At 33.9% G+C, this 14,593-nt stretch overlaps 1 long non-coding RNA gene across 3 annotated transcripts in view; it reads left to right on the top strand.

The window, feature by feature from the left end:
* The window catches only part of LOC307187225, a 169,681-nt gene extending 165,975 nt beyond the window's left edge, over positions 1–3,706 (top strand). For all 3 annotated transcript variants that reach the window (XR_013828554.1, XR_013828555.1, XR_013828556.1), the window contains exon 9: positions 3,617–3,706. This is a non-coding gene — a long non-coding RNA (uncharacterized lncRNA). The remainder of the gene's footprint in view (positions 1–3,616) is intronic.
* Positions 3,707–14,593: the final 10,887 nt, after the last annotated feature.

The following is a 14,593-nucleotide window of genomic DNA, read 5'->3' as shown; positions in this document are numbered from 1 at the left end:
TACTAGTTTACTTTTTCTTTACAGTTATTATATTCTTGTGTTTATCTGTTCTTTCCCCCAGCCTAAGGTAAATTATTTATATGTATTTCATTAGGGTTTTTTTTTCAGGTTTTTTTTCTTGTTCTTTCATTTTAAACATATTTTTCTGTTTCTCATTTTGTTTAACTTTATCCCTGTGAAATTAGGTGAAGCATTTACCTATCCAAGTCTTAAAGTGTGTCCTTGTGTGGAACATCCCTCTGCAGTCTGCATGTGTCCAGTGGCTTTGGTGGAAGACCTGGATTTTTAGTGAGCATGGTCTCTGTCTTCCCCCAAGGTGTGCTGGTAGCCTCCACCTTGGTGAGAGGTAGGGATGGAATTGGAGAGGCTAGAGCTGAGCCAGCTGCAAGCAGGGACTTCTCTCATGTTTAGTGGCCATCACCACTAAACATGGTGCATGGTTGGGGCCCAAGGGGCTGGAGCAGGAACCCTGAGTGAGTTGAGTTTCTCCCTGGTGTGATGGCAGGCTCCACCTTGGTTTAGGACATCACAGGGACCTGATGGCTTGGGGCTACACTTAGTTCTGGTTTTACTTTTTCCCCTGGTGGGCACACCTTAATTGGTAGCTGGGTTGGGGCTGGAGAGGTTGGCACCACACCACTGAGCTGTCTCTGCCCCTACTCAAGTGTGCACAGGACTGTGCTCTGTGGAGGTGTTGGTCTCTGCCCTGGAGCTACCTTTACTCCATTCAGAGTGTGAACACCAAAGCATGTCCCAGTCAGAGACAGGGACTGAGTCTGACCTAGCTACTTTCCCTCCAAATGTGTGCAGTCTCATTGACAAAGATAGCTTCTGCCTTAGTGGGGAGAAGCACTGAAGAAAGAGGTACTGGAGCAGGAGCTGAGTGTGGGCGGGGGGGCCCACTGGGATGGTCCTGGCAGGCTGGCCAGAGCCCCAGGCAATTTTCTGTCTACTTCCTCTGCCTTGTGACTGGAAGTAAGCAAATCTGTGAATGTGCTCTTAAGAGTGGAGTCTCAGTTTCATATAGCCCTCCAGTAAGCTGCACTGGTTTTTAAATAAGCTAAGGGGCTTGTCTTCCTGGTATTGGACCCCAGAGCTGGGGTGTCCAATATGTAGCTCAAACACCTTACTCCCCAGGTAAGACCCCCAGGCCTGTGATAAGTCTCCTCTTCTTTGTCCCCTGCTAGAGGTGCAGTTCCTGACCAGCTTGCTTCGCATGCAAACTTTGTGTTATTCTTTCTTTCTTTTTTTTTTTTAACTTTTATTTATTTATTTTTGGCTGCTTTGGGTCTTTGTTGCTGCATGCAGGCCTTCTCTAGCTGCGGCAAGCACGGGATGCTCTTTGTTGCAGTGCACAGCTTTCTCATTGTGGTGGCTTCTCCTGTTGCGAAGCATGGGCTCTAGGTGCACAGGCTCCAGTAGTTGTGGCACTCAAGCTCAGTAATTGTGGCTCATGAGCTCTAGAGCGCAAGCTCAGTAGTTGCGGCACATGGGCTTAGTTGCTCCACAGCATGTGGGATCTTCCTAGACCAGGGCTCGAACACGTGTCCCCTGCATTGGTAAGCAGATTCTTAACCACTGCACCACCAGGGAAGCCCCCTGTGTTGTTCTTTCTTAACAGCTAGTTCCCAGGTCAATTTCAGTGAAAGTTGTTCTATATATGTATTTGTAGTCTTGAAATGTTTGAGAGGGGAGGTGAGTCCAGTGTCCTCCTACTCTGCCATCTTGAACTCTCTCTAAAAGCATGGCCTATTGTTTTAATGAGACATAGCCAGAAGTAATCACTGGGCTTAAATGAATTTATAAAAAGATAACCTATGCCTTTTTTAAAACAAGGAAATCATAAATAAATAAATGATAGCCCTTGCTTACCTTGAGTCTTTAGTAATGCCATATTTTTCCTCTGTGTTGAATATCCTGCAGTGTGTTGATAATGGTTGCATAAGATTAAAGGTATTTCACTGATAGATAAATTTGTTTGCCATCTCCTTACAAGTTTTCAGCCTATCTTTAATCAAATACTTTAGCAAGATATCAAAGCATAGAATTTTGGAGCATGAAAAAAATGTGTTTCACTGATTTCCATTTCACTTTTATTTCTTCCAGTTAAGATGGATTCCTAGTTTGTCATTTATAATTTAGAAAAAAAATTCTTACCTATGCAAATAATATTTATTACAAGTCAGTAGTGAATAGAATTTTTAAAGTTATTTTTACCCATGAAATGATGTTCATATTGCTGCATTTAGGTTTTATGATTAATGCTATGGTACTTATTTTTGATTTTCCAAAAGATTAGTGATTTTCTAGAATAAAAAGTAAGACCAAGCATGCATTACTGAGCTATCTAGTAATCTCTTTAAAACATAAGGTATTATTTGTATTTCATTTTCATTAGTTATTCTTGTGAAAACTGTATTCTTGTTTCAATTTGTGTACCTTGAAATACCACTGAATATATCCAAATTAGTCATTATGAAAATATTTCCCTTGTACAATAAATTATTTTACATGTGATCCATATCAGCCTTATAATGAGATTAACACCATAGAAAATGCTAGCCTGAATCACCTATGTAAAATATTAGGTCTAAAATAAACATTAACAAGGGCAATAAACTTAATATTTCTCAAAACATAAATACTAAAAGAAACATGTGAGGAAAAATGCTGAAGCAACTAACTATGTTTGTATTTCTGGAATATCAGTTTACAACAATATTGAACTGTGAAATTACAAGAAAGATGTCATGGTAGATCAAAACAAATATAGGGAAAAGATTTTTAAGTGTGGGGAACTTGAGGCAATCTTTAAAAAGTATCACCACTGGGGAAAAGAAGGGAAAACAATACTTTACAGACAAAATAATGAGAGAAAAAATAAAGAACATGGGATATTGAGGAACTTTTAAGATAAAAGAGAACAAACAACATAGGAATAATATCTTACTAAAAGAAAACAAAAACACAAGAAGCCATCAATTAAACTGCAAAACTGTCCCTTGCTAGACTAATGAAAGAGGATGCTCTTAAATCTTGTCTACAATGTAAGTAGACAAAAGTATTAGTCAACATTACACAGCAACTATAACAAAATAACTTCTCAATTTAATTCTTTAAATGAGAATTAAACCATGTAAATGAGTGTCAGAAATAAAACAAGAATTAATTAAAATCAAGAAAATACATGGAAGAAAAGATAAATTTTCCCAGAAGTGAAGGCAAAATTATAATGTGCCCCAGAGAAGAAAAGACTTATGAAAACTGACCCACATAAAATTTTTTTTCTCTCAAATATATTTTGGACAGGAACAAATTGCTTGATGTCAAATGATCTATAATTAGATTCCTTTTATATCACCATATCACTTTGTGATGATGGACAAATCATTTTCTAAGTCTCATTTTCCTTTTCTGAAAACAATAATTTTCTTATATTTATTAAATTTTACTGTAATTTCTAAGTTTTTTGTATCTACATCATTTAAATTCAGTCATTATATAAAATTAATGTTATTGACCTTCTCTTGTTATTCCCCAAGTTGTAGTTTTAATTTACCCTTCTGCTGAATTTTTATCATGTTTTTCCTATGTCTTATATCTGTGTCTCCTCCAGGGACAAGGTACAATATCAGCAAAAACCTGTGAGGCTTTAGATCTGCATCACTGGAAATGAGAAGTTTTCTGATACACATCATGGTCAGCAAAACAAGGTCAGGTAAGAGCATATCACTTGGTTATTTTATTTATGGAGAATATGAAACTAAACAGATAATCAGATTGTACGTATCCACTTTGCTATGGAAATTCAGTAGTAATCTCAGAACTGTCAAGAAAGAATAATTAGGGCATTAATCTGTATAAGAAGGGCAAGCTGAAGCCAACTTGGTTGTCTAATGAATGTCAATCACTCACTTCCTATGGCTCTGATAAAAAAAATCTTAGGATATTCCTTCCTGTGCTCATGTGCCTTTATCAGGAAAGTGTTTTTGTGGTTTCAATATTACATATAGAAGGTTTTAACAATGACTCATTTCTTGATCAATATTTTAAAGCTCCATATTCATTCAAAATCTCTGTAAGGTTTAGTCTTCTATTTTGTTCATGGATTATTCATTTTCACATTAACAGTACATATGGTCATTTAAGTAAAAATGTAATCCAAGATTCACTTTCGTTTCATCATTTATTTTTTCTGTGTTAATATAAATCTGCAATTTCCTTGAGTGAAATTTAAAGTACATTTCTTCAGGACTAATGACCTGTAACCAAAATTCTTTAATAAGTATTCACAGTTATATGAATCAAATAAAATGTTTTTTTGTAACTGTGACTCAGTTATGAATATGTTTACTAAAATTACTTATAACCACACTGATATTCAGTTCTGAACTGTGCTTATTGTGGCTTACAGCAAATGTACCTCCTACTCACTCAGAGATGGTTCAGTGGAGATGTGGCACATAATTGTATTTATCTGTGGGAAGCATGCACAGCAGGTTATGTTCATCTCTTTCTTATTCCTAAAATTAAATAATAAGATATGGTAAAAAAAAAAAAGTGGTAGAGATAGACTTGTACCAAAATAAACTAAAATCAATGAAACAAAATTAAAATAACTCAGATATTGTAAGATTACTTTCTCAAAGAAAGAAAAGCTAAGAAGATAGAAAAAAAGGTAAGATAGAAGGGTGTCAGTGAGAAGTGTTATCCTTGAAGTGTTCTCTTGACTTCTATCATTAATGACCAACCATTACACCACTTAGCAGAAACTGTTTTACCCTAATACCTCTAGGTAAATTTTATCTTAAATGTCCAATTTTGTGGTTGTTTCAACTGTTTTTAAATTTCCTTTGAAGCAAAGTTTCAGTAAAATATGCTTCTATTGATGAAACTAAAATAAACTCCTTCTACCTCCCTTTATATTTTAAGATCCTCCATGCATCTATTTAAATTCATGTTTAAATCCATTTGTCACTGTGATCATTTTATTTACCTATATCTTTGCTCCTCCTTGGCTCTCTCTGCCTCTCTCTTTGTCTCAAGAGGTCTGTCCCTTTCTTTCTGTCTTTTTATTTTTCCTGCTGTGTTTCCTCTCTTTTGAGTATTACTGTTCAATATTTTGAGTATTTTATACAAATACTGTGTCATTTATTAATTGAGTAACTTGTCTTTTTATTATTGAGTTTTGTTTTAAATATTCTGGATATCAATCCACCATCAGATATATGATTTGCAAACATGGTTGTGGGTTATCTTTTAATTTCTTAATGATATTATCTTCACAATGTTTTAAATTTTCATATAGTCCAATTTAATTATTTTTTGTCACATGTGCATTTGGTATCATATCTAAAAAACCATTTCCTAAATCAAGACCATATAGATTTATGTATCCTTCTAAGAGTTTTATAGTTTTAAGCTCTTACATTTAGGTCTATGTTCCATTTACAGTTAATTTCTGTGTGTAGTGTAAATAAGGACTAACTCTTTTGCATGTGAATATTCAGTTGTTCCATTGCTATTTGTTTGAAAAGAAGTATCTTTCCCCTTTGAGTTATTTTGTAAACCTTGTCAAACCAATCAATTACAAATGTTAGGGTCTTTTTTTTCTGAACTCTAAATTTTATTACAATTTCTATGTGTCTGTCCATGTGCCAGTACCACATTGTCATGTTCCTGTAGTTTTCTAGAAAGTTTTGAAGTCTGGAAGTATTCTCCACCATATTTTTCCAAGATTATTTTGACTATTCTTTACCTCTTCCATTTCCATTTGAATCTTTGAATCAGTGTGTCAGTTTCTGTCAAAAAAAGGTAGCTGTGATTTTTGTCAGCCTTATTGTATTTTTGATTGTAGTGAATTTGTATATCATTTTGGAGAATATAGTCATCTTAATAACATTAAGTCTTCCATTCCATTAACATGGTATGTTTTTCCAATTATTTAAAATGTCTTATTTAATTACTTTCAATGATGCTATGTAATTTTCAGTGTACCAGTCTTGCACTCCTTTTGATACATTTATTCCTAAGTGTTATGGCACTCTGATTTTATAAATTGATTTTTTAAATTTTATTTTTGGATTTTTCATTGCTAGTTTTTTTTTTTAAATTTTTACCTAAATTTTCTTCTAATTTCTAATTTTAATGCATTGAAATAAATTGAATTGATTTCTAATTTCATTCCATTATCATCAGAGAACATACTTTGAATGATTTCAATGTCTTCAAATTTATTAAGGCTTGTTTTATAGCCTAACTTATCATCTATATCGTAGAATGTTCCATGTGATCCTGAAAGAATATGAAATCTGCTGTTGTTGGATGAAATGTTCTTTACTGATCTATTAGGTCTAGTTGGAATTTTCAGGTTATTCAAGTCTTCCATTTTCTTTTGATCGTCTGCCTAATTGTTCTATTTATTATTGAAAATGTAGAATTGAACTCTCCAACTATTATTTTTGCATTTTTTATTTCTCTCAAAGTTTGCCAGTTTTTGCTTTACGTATTTTGGGTCTCTGCTGTTAGCTGTATACATGTGTGTAATTACTGTTTCTACCAGATATGTTAACAAGTTTATCATCGTAAAATGCCCCTCTTTATCTCTAATGGTTTTGTTTTAAAGCCTATTATGGTTTATTTTAGCCACCCCAGCTCTCTCACTCACTGTTTGCATGGTAAATATTTTTTTCATCATTTTATTTTCAACTTGTTTCTTTGAATCTAAATTGTGTCTTCTGCAGACAGCATATAGTTTTAAACTCTAATAATCTCTGCCTTTTGTTTGGATTGTTTAATAAGTTCACATTTATTGTCATTAATAATATGGTAGAATCAACATCTGCCATTTGATTATAGTTTTCTATATGCCTCAAGTCTTTTTTTTACTTTATTTTAGTCTTTACTACACAAGAAGTGTGTAGTAAATTATTTTTTTTGCGGTACGCGGGCCTCTCACTGTTGTGGCCTCTCCCGTTGCAGAGTACAGGCTCCGGACGTGCAGGCTCAGCAGCCATGGCTCACGGGCCTAGCCACTGCGTGGCATGTGGGATCTTCCCGGACGGGGGCACAAACCCGTGTCCCCTGCATCAGCAGGCAGACTCTCAACCACCACACCACCACGGAAGCCCTTCCTCAAGTCTTCTTATTCCCTTAATCCCCTGCTCCACTTTAATGTCTTCCTTATGAAATGAATATTTGCTAGTAAAACATATTAATCCCTTTAGTAGTTCTATATATATATATTATTTATTACTTTATTGCTTGTTCTAGGGCTTATATTAAACATCTTAACTTCTTGGATATATTTTAGATATATAAAACCTCAGTTCTAAAAATAAACAAACTTGGGACTTCCCTGGTGGCACAGTGGTTAAGAATCCTACTGCCAATGTAGGGGACACTGGTTTGAGCCCTGGTCTGGGAAGATCCCACATGCCATGGAGCAGCTAAGCCCATGTGCCACAACTGCTGAGCCTGCGAGCCACAACTACTGAAGCCTGCACACCTAGTGCCCATGCTCTGCAACAAACAGAAGCCACCACAATGAGAAGCCCACACACCGCAATGAAGAGTAGCCCCCACTCTTGCAACTAGAGAAAGCCCATGAGAAGCAACAAAGACTCAATGCAGCCATAAATAAATAAATAAATAAATTTATAAAATAAAATAAAAACAAACATTAGTCTTTCATAGTTTTTATCTATCCCCCCTTCTTTGTGCTATTATTTTAATACATATTCCTTTCATGTTATAAAATCAACAAGAGATTATCATAATTATTACTTTATATCATTTTATGTATTTCAAATAAGCTGAGAGTAAAAAGGAGAGTATATACTTATGGTATTTGTTATATTATCTTTACCTACCATTTTGATTTCTGCAGATTTCTTTCTGTGAGTTATTTTCCTGAGTCATTTTCTTACTCAAATGTATCTTTCTTCCCTGTCACCACCGCTGTGCTCTTATTGTACAATATATTATATTTCTATATATTATAAACAAATTCAAAAATACAATTATGTAAACATTCTATATATTTACTTTTTAAATCAGTTGAGAAAAGAAAGAAATATACAATTATAGTGTATTTTACAATTTTATAATTCATAATTACTTTAACCAGCATTATTTAAACTTTTTTTGCATAAATTTTAATTATTATTAGTAGTCACTTGAGTTTTTTTTGATTGCTTATTTTTTTATCATCAGAATTTGCACTTTTAAAATATTTTTTATTGAAATTTAGTTGATTTACAATATTGCATTAGTCTCAGGTGTACAGCAAAATGAATCAGTTATATATATCCACTCTTTTTATATTCTTCTCCCATATAGGCCATTACAGAATATTGAGTAGAGTTCCCTGTGCCATACAGTAGGTTCTTATTAGTTATCTATTTTATATGTGGTAGTGTGTATATGCCAATCTCAATCTCCCAATTTATCCCTATCCCCTCCCCACTTATCTTCTCATAACTGTAAATTTGTTTTCTATATCTGTGACTCTACTTTTGTTTTGTAAATAAGTTCATTTATACCCTTTTTTTAGATTTCATATATAAGCGATATCATATGACATTTGTCTTTCTGTGTCTGACTGACTTCACTCAGTATTGTAGTCATTTGATTTTAGCATGAAGAACTCTCTTTAGTATTTCTTGAATGGTAGAATACCAGTAAAATATTTTATCAATTTTTGCCAATCTTGGAATGTCTTTATTTTACCTATATTTTTGAAATATGGTTTTGCTAAATCTATATTTTTGAGGTTTTCTTAAAAATTTCACTACTTAGAATATATAGTTAAGGTGTCTTTTCTCCTCCATTCTTTTTGACAAAAAGTCAGCTGTTAATCTTATTAGGGTTCCATTTATATGATTTTTTTCTTTGTCAGTAGTCAGCATTTTTATTATGATTTGTCTGGGAGTTGATCTTTTGTGTTTATCCTATTGGAATTCATTGAATTTCGTGGATGTATACATTACTATTTTTATCAAATTTGGAAAGTTTTCAGCTGTTATTTCTTTGAATATTTTTATGTTCTTTCTCTTCTTTCCATCTCATACTCTCATTATATGTATGTTGATGAACTAAAGTATTCCACATTTCTCTGAGGCTGTTTAATTTTCTTAATTCTTTTTATTTCTGTGTTCTTCAGATTGCATCATCTCTGTATATCTGTATTCAAGTTTGCTATTTTTCTAACAACTCAAATCTACTTTGAAGTCCTCTAGTGAATTTAAAAATTTTTATTGTCATTTTTCAGCCCCAGAATTTTCATTAAATTCTTTTTTTGTAATATTTATCTCTTTTTTGACATAACTTATTTTATGCCACATTGTCATCATACCTTCCTTACGTTTTTTGGACATCATCTCCTTTAGTTCTCTGAACATATTTATAATAGCTGATTTGAAGTCTTTGTTAGTCAAGTTTAACAGAGCTCCTTCAAAAATAAATTTTATTACCTGATGTCTTTCCTGTATAATAGCCACACCTTCCTATTACATTGTATGTCTTCTATGCTTTGTTGGAAACTAGATATTTTAGATAATAAACAATATTATATCTACCCTGGACACTCAACCCTTCAACCCCTGAAGGTGATGTTGTTTTCATGGTCATTTATTTATTTGTATAATGGCTTGACTAAACTGATTATATGAAATTTCTTTCCCTGCAATATGTAGCCTCTGATTTTTGTTTGTTTTGTTTTTATTTTTTAGCCTGGCTCTTTAAGAAATTCCCCAGATTAACATATGCCACTTACAAGTCTAACGTTATACTTAATCTTAACAAAGACTTTTAACAAGTTGTATTTTACCCCCATATAATTGTGTGAGTGTGTAGTGTGTGTGTGTGTATTGTAGGTTTTTATCACAGTAAGGAATTATTTTGTCCCATTTTCACCCTAGGTCTAACAGATGAGATTTTTCTTCTCAAAACACTTTGATCACTCCTGAGAGTGTGCAGTCTTAAATGCAGACACATACTTCTGGATTTTACTTTATTCCTGGTTTCCTATGATTTGCTATGGGTTATAGTAGTTTATTGTTCAGCCTGGGGTTGGCAGAGGTTTTGATTAAGTTCCTAGTGCTATTAAGACTGCCACTCTTTGTTTACTAAGAATATTTTCAACTTAGCTCTGCTTTCTGCTCTTATTGCTCTTGAGTAGAGGCAACCTAGCACTTATTAACAGGCTTCCTAACTGCTAGAGTTGAAACGCTAGACTGTTTGAAAAATAGTCATAATTTAGAATTATACACTAAAGTTTCTAGGTGTGTGAAAATTGCCAAATTTCAGAAACTCTCTTGTGTTGATGTATCACATTTTTATCACAGATCTAACTTTTCCTATCCATGGTAGTATTTGGAAAATTAATTATATAATTCCATAAATCATGATTACTATTTTGTACTACATTTGTACTACTACAAATGTAGTACTATTACTACATTTGTTTTCTGTATATGCAGTTTTGTTCCTTGCTTCTATTATAGTTTATAATAGACAAATTGTCACTTTTACCTACAAGTATTTTTACCTAAAACTCAAGTCATTTCCCTTTAATTTTTCTTAGTTTTTATAGATACAATATCCCCTTGGCTGGATTCTTACAATATTTTTTTAAGAGAGAAGCATTTTCCTTCATCCAGTATATTTTCATGGATTTTGAGCTTTCTCTTTTGCTCATTTTATTTTTGAAAATACTATACAGTTTCCCTTTCCTTGTTTTAGTTTGTAGTTACCATCAGAAAAGAAGACTTGCTATCTTGACCCTGCCATCTTGACATTTTCCTTGAAATGGTTGCTTATTTGAGAACCTATTCTCCACTCTCTGATTTAGGGATGGGTGGCAAGGATCCATGAATGTTATTCTCCACCTACTTCATGATACTCTCTAATAAGATACTCTCATAATTATATGTTGATATTCTATGATGAGAAGTCATCATTAGGTAACATCACCAAAGGCTTCCATAACAATGCCACAGAACGGGTGGCTTATTAAATGATAGAAACATATTTTCCCTCATATTTCTGAAGTCTAAAAGCCCCAGATCAAGGTGACAGCAGATTTGGATTTGGTAAGAGCTCTCTTCCTGGCTTGCAGATTGCTACTTCTCCCTGTGTCTTCAAACAAGTTTTCTTCTGTGCACTCTGCGGAGAAAGAGGTGCCTCATATCTCTTCCTCTTTGTATGGGGACATCAGTCCTATTGAATTAAGGCCCCACTCTTAATGACCTCACTTAACCTTTACTACATACTTGTAGGCCCTTTTCCCAAATACAGTCACATGGCACATTAAGGCTTCAACACAAATTTAGGGGAAACATATTTCAATCCATAACACTGATGTACATTATACCTAGTAGTCTTCAGAATGTTTAACACAATCCTTTTACCACCTAGAATTATCTGTAATAGAGGAAAAAAATTACCTTTCTTTTCACAATATTACATTTTCTGTAAACATTTGTTTCTACAATATAGAAAATTTAATTTCATTGAAACATTAATATGCACTTTAGTGATTTGATAACATGCAAATATATAGTGCTGTAAAATCAGGTGATGCCCGGTAAATATTATGTAACCACTGGAATGCTGATAAAAGATATTACTATATTTCCTTAGGTTTATATGTTGCTATGTTCATATTTGCATATTCTATATTTTGAGAGCATAACACATTTTGCATAAGAGAAAATTTGTTCTATTCCTCAGTCATTTTTGAACTCAACCCATGTTATCCAAATTAGCTTTTACATGGTTGCCATGGATTTAAAAATATAATATTTAATTCAAATGCATAACTCATGTCATCTCACTCACATTTTGCCTTATTAATATTTGTGCTGTCACAGTGAACTGCTTGAATGTATAAGCTATGGATTCAAATTTATTCCTTTTCTCTTTTCTCCACTCTACCAAAAAAAACCCCACTTAACTGAAATCAGAAAACCCAGTCATGAGTTACTAAATGTTAGCAGTTCTGTCTGGAAGTGCTAAAGTTTAATCCTTTAGCACTAAAGTTTTAAACTAAAGTTTTACCCTTTCCTTCTTATAAAGTAGACATCCTTTACTAGGTAAAAATAATCTTGCAACGTATTATGTAACTATTCATGTATTCAGTGAAAAAAACATTGTCTAATGACTATCTTCTATATTTCAGGCACTGAGCTAGACTCTCAGAATTCAAAGGTATAAGGGACAGAAATTATACCCAAGAATTTCACTGGAGTGTAGAAGACAAACATGAAGATAGGAAAGGGGGTAGTATTTGATGAATATTAAATACCATTAAATTATCATCTGCAATGAAACTATGTGCTTATTCAGGCTGCAACCCTCAAAGCCAATCATTAAGTCTGCTAACACAGTGAATGAGTTGGTATGTCTGAAACCAAGAGTTCATAGATCAACTTTGAATAAACTGTAGATAATGTCCTTGGCATCTCTAATAAGACAATTGTGATTATTTCTTGTCTAATTTTCCAGATACAAAGATTTGCTTCTCTTGCACATGTGGAAGCACACACTACCAAGCTATCTTTTCTGACATTACTAAAGCAGTGTCAACTGCTTATAATTTCTCCACACCTGGAAGAGAGACATCAGATCTCTCTTCCACATAGGATTAAATAAAACAGATATGATGATAGATCAGAGAGTATAACTTTAAGGTGACTCTTGAGTTTTCTGACTTAATTGACTAGGATATGGTGGTGTCATTTATCAAGCTGGGTTCACTGAAAAAGAAAAACTTTATTGGTAGGGTTACATGTGTACAGTAGGGCAATTTATTATTCAGTTTTCAATTTGATGAATAAAGTGATGAGAATTCAGAAAGAGGTATCCATGAGGTAGTTAATCACACTATTTCTCTAAATTGAAGTGCCATTCTTTAAGTTAATTCTGTTTCATACCTCAAAATGTATTTCCCTCCAAAACTCAATCCTGTCAGTTGTCAAATGCTGACAGTTTTCTATTAGCTTTAACTATCCTTCAGCTTTCTTTCATTTATCTTGCCACACCTTCTGCAGGTTGGATGCATCTACTATCCTTTGCCCTGCAAACTCCCTTTCTCCAAATTGATAATTTACGTTGCCCCTAGATTAAGATATCTCAGACTTGGGTTAAATCATGTCATTTCCATGATCATAAATTGTCAGTGATGCCCACATAATTCTCAAAAAAAAAATAGCTGGTCTCATTAGCCTAGAGTTTATTAACTAATCTGTATTTTAACAGTATATATTTCCAATTTTTTTAACATTTTTATTGGAGTATAATTGCTTTACACTGTTGTGTTAGTTTCTGCTGTATAACAAGGTGAATCAGCTATCTGTATACATATATCCCCATATCCCCTGCCTCTTGTGTCTCCCTCCCACCCTCCCTATTGCATTCCCCTAGGTGGCCACAAAGCACCAAGCGGATCTCCCTGTGCTATGCAGCTGCTTCCACTAGCTCTCTATTTTACATTTGGTACTGTATATATGTCAATGCTACTCCCTCACTTCATTCCAGTTTACCCTTCCCCTTCCCCGTGTCCTCAAGTCTATTATCTAGGTCTGCATCTTTATTCCTATTCTGTCCCTAGGTTCATCAGAAACTTTTTTTTTTTTTTAGATTCCACATACATGTGTTAGCATATGGTATTTGTTTTTCTCTTTCTGACTTACTTCACTTGGTATGACAGACTCTACGTCCATCCAATTCACTACAAATAACTCAATTTCATTTCTTTTTATGACTGAGTAATACTCCATTGTATACATGTGCACATCTTCTTTATCCATTCATTTGTCATTGGACATTTAGTTTGCTTCCATGTCCTAGCTATTGTAAATAGTACTGCAGTGAACATTGGGGTACATGTCTTTGAATTACGGTTTTCTCAGGGTATATGCCCAGTACTAGGATTGCTGGATCATAGGGTAGTTCTTTTCTTATTTTATTAAGGAACCTCCATACTGTTCTCCATAGTGGCTGTATCAACTTACTTTCCCACCAACAGTGCGAGAGGGTTGGTACCCCTTTCTCCACACCCTCTCCAGCATTTATTGTTTGTAGATTTTTTGATGATGGCCATTCTGGCTGGTGTGAGGTGATACCACGTTGAGGTTTTAATTTGCATTTCTCTAATGATTAGTGATGTTGAGCATTCTTTCATGTGTATGTTGGCAATCTGTATATCTTCTGGGGAGAAATGTATATTTAGGTCTTCCATCGATTTTTGGACTGGGTTGTTTCTTTTTTGATACTGAGCTACATGAGCTGCTTATATATTTTGGAGATTAATCCTTTGTCTGTTGCTTCATTTGCAAATATTTTCTCCCATTCTGAGGGTTGTCTTTTCATCTTGTTTATGGTTTCCTTTGCTGTGCAAACGCTTTTAAGTTTCATTAAGTCCCATTTGTTTATTTTTGGTTTTGTTTCCATTTCTCTAGGAGGCGGGTCCAAAGGATCTTGCTGTGATTTATGTTCATAGAGTGTTCTGCCTATGTTTTCCTCTAAGAATTTTATGGTATCTGGCCTTACATTTAGGTCTTTAATCCATTTTGAGTTTATTTTTGTGTAT

The sequence above is a fragment of the Stenella coeruleoalba genome (assembly GCF_951394435.1).
Source record: "Stenella coeruleoalba genome assembly, chromosome: 5".
NCBI classification, from domain to species: Eukaryota; Metazoa; Chordata; class Mammalia; order Artiodactyla; family Delphinidae; genus Stenella; species Stenella coeruleoalba.
Note: the sequence above shows the minus strand (reverse complement) of the source record. Positions and strands in the feature narration are given on the sequence as shown.